The 3,251-nt window shown below is 36.5% G+C and overlaps 1 pseudogene; it reads right to left on the reverse strand.

The window, feature by feature from the left end:
- Positions 1-1,092: 1,092 nt before the first annotated feature.
- Positions 1,093-2,447, reverse strand: LOC125819469 (zeatin O-glucosyltransferase-like; annotated as a pseudogene).
- Between the last annotated feature and the right edge of the window lie 804 nt (positions 2,448-3,251).

Here is a 3,251-nt window from a genome sequence, read left to right on the forward strand (position 1 = left end):
ATTGAAGTATTCAACCCTGAATCATCTTCTGTAAATGTCATTTCCTTCTCTTTCGTTTCTATTCGTGTCAATAGGAATGAATATGACTACTTGGCTAGTCGCATAGAAGACCGAGAAATCAATAAAAGACAAAAGAATGTGCTAAGATTGAACTTGGGCTCTTTGGTGAGTAAGAAAAACGAATATGAAACAAACCCGAATTCTCATACAGATACATAACCTTATATCCATTGATAACCAAATTATAATAACAACACTTGAATTACAAAGAGAAGTACTGAAATAACAAGTAACTAAAGATAGAGATAAGAATGAGGATGAGAAGTTAAGACCTCTAGAAAGAAGATGAGAGGAAAAGACAGTTTCTTCATAATACGCAATAACCTTTCTGTCTAACCCCTATTCCTATTTAACCAATTGATAATTGGGGCCTGAATCCCAATAAAACTCTCTAATATTTTACGCGGCCCAATTATCCCATCCAAATCAGCCTCATTCGCTACTTCTAACACATAAGCCCGTACAAAGTCGACTTGATTCACAATAGAATATATCAAGTTGGACCTCGTAGAGAAATGAAACTAGGAGTAACTGTTACTAGATATTACAGTATACGTATATTTTAGATCCATGAAGTTAATGTTAAGGAGAACAGAGGAATGCCTCATTTCTCACATATTTGATTCACAGGGATATTGGCCTAACTAGTGGTCGGCAATGTTGTTGTAGTTTGTTATCCTGCTAAAAAACTCTTTAAAATTTTAGTAAAGGAAAAATACAAGTAAAATTATGTGTTTCACGGATAACTAATATTACACATATATTAGTCCTCACTCAACCGGACGCCACCCTACAACAAAGAGAGAAACAGAGAGAGAGAGAGAGAGAGAGAAAGATGGTTGTTGAAGTATAAGCTATGTTTTGGTGGAACATAGACAAAATGAAGAAAGTAAAATATAAAGAAAAATACATTAGTGTCCTCTAATATGATTGAATTACCAATTTTTCATAACTGACTTCATCAAAGCCACACTTTCATGCAATAAATGCTTAGTTCGATGACCATTGATGAAATTAATCTAGATGGGAAACTTATCGAGTAATGTGAGTGATAAAAGAATCCATCTCCTCACGGTTAACACCCCCATCCACCACTGATTGTTTGACAACATTACTTAATTCTGATGCTCTCTTCCTCATTTCATCTCCCTTAGGTGAAGCCATCAAAGTTCTTACAGCATTTTCAACTATTTCTGATGTAACCAATTCATCTCGACATGCCCAATGCCTCACAATTAGGCCGATTTTTAGGAACTTAGTTACTAACTGAGAATTCCTTGGTTGATCTGAATGCATTGGCCAAGCTGCTATAGGAACTCCCATAGAAATGCTTTCCATGCACGAATTCCATCCGCAATGACTCATAAAACCACCTGTGGAAGGATGTGCCAAAATTTCCAACTGAGGCGCCCAATCTCTTACAATAATTCCTCTTCCTTTTAGCTCTCTTCATAACCATCAGGCAATTGAGCTCTCCTTTCTTCACCTGCAAACACATCTCCTTTGTCAGCATCTCTGAGGACCCAAATGAACTTTTGCATACTTTTCTCTAATCCAACAGCGAGTTCTTCGATTTCTTCATTCGACAAGGAAGTAGTTGTTCCAAAAGACACATATATTACCGATTTGTTTCTTGTTTGTCAAGCCAATACAGGGTTTGATGGTTTTATTTGAGTTTTTGTTCTGCTCAGACAACAACGGATTGAATGGACCAAGAGCCCATTGGTTTAGTCCATCATTTTCTTTGGCTACTAAATCAAGGTATAAACCTTCTGTTACTCTAGATGAATTGTAAAGTTCTCCGGAGCTAACTTTCCTCATTAGGGCTTCTTGTTTCCTCCATAATTCCCATAACTCTGGGGTAGCACAGTTTTTGTTTGATGAAATGCCCTCAAATATTTCAGTTCCAGCTTGTAAAGGTTTTCCTCTGGATTCCCAGATGCATGAAAACGTATGGAAAGCTGAGATACTATTAAAACAGTAGCACTCAGCATTTGGAATTGCTGGCACATCCTCTACTACCCAACTCATCATAGAATCATAAATAACAATCACTCTCCGATGATTGGCGCCTAAAGTTGGCTTACAAGAGAGCACACTGGCTCACGGAGATGGATTGTTGCATAAAATGAAGGGATTAATTGGTTAGGAAATTTATTTGAAGCATTAGGATTTGGAGGGGGATTTTTCAAAAGGTGGTGTAGGGAATTCATGAAAATATAGGTTTTTAGCTGTGACAGGATCGAAACCATGGACACGAACTTAGCCTGGCGAATATGAGTGGTTGCTCCAACATAATGGACTGGGATATTATATGAGGTGATGAGCCTCGAGAGGTGGAGAAGCTGGTTGAGATGGCCTTGTGCTGAAAGTGGCACCATAACCACTGCCACTTGTGCATCGTGAACACCCTTTTTTCCATCGCTTTTTATGGGGTAGTTCTCGGCCATTGGGAAATGCTTAGAAATTTTGTAGTTTGATGAGTGTCTGCCGTTTCTGAAGTGCCTTGAGTTATATGTAGGAGAAAAACATAGATGATCTTATAAGGATTATGTCTAATGCATGAATCCAACAACTAGAATTATCTGGCCAGCTGCTAGAAAGCTTAATTGTTAAAACGATATTGAAATTTTTTAACTTCTCTTATTTGACATATTGCTGCAAAATATATTACTTAAAGTAGTCACAATCAAATCCTTTGTTGTCTATCAGTAAAACCAACAGCAACTGGTTGAGTTTTATATAAAATGGAGGAAAAAACATCAGCAAAGGCAGACCATAAAAATATTATTTGAAGAAAAAAAAAGTATACACCCATGTAAGTATTAGAGATACTGAGATAGTTGTCATTGTAATCTCAGTCGAATTTACATCCTCATATCATAATTGTAAAAATCAAATATATGTTTATTTCAAGTGCAAGAATCAAAGAAATATCAATATTAGTTTTGTGGTTCTTATAAACACTGCTATCTTCAGATTCTTTTATCGTGGACAATATAGTAGGAGTATTACATAATGGAGCAAACTTTAGTCAAGGAGCAGTCATAATAGACTGCATTATGTAGTATTTTCCTGTAATTTAGCTTGTTTTTAGAGGGTAAGACACAAAAGATTAAAAAATGCTTAGCAATCTTAGTTGGTCAAGGAGTCGAAGACCTTCCTCAGTCACCCACTAATTGAACCAACTA

The sequence above is a fragment of the Solanum verrucosum genome, unplaced genomic scaffold (genome assembly GCF_900185275.1).
Source record: "Solanum verrucosum unplaced genomic scaffold, falcon-dt-bn FXZP01000312.1, whole genome shotgun sequence".
In the NCBI taxonomy this organism is placed as follows: Eukaryota; Viridiplantae; Streptophyta; class Magnoliopsida; order Solanales; family Solanaceae; genus Solanum; species Solanum verrucosum.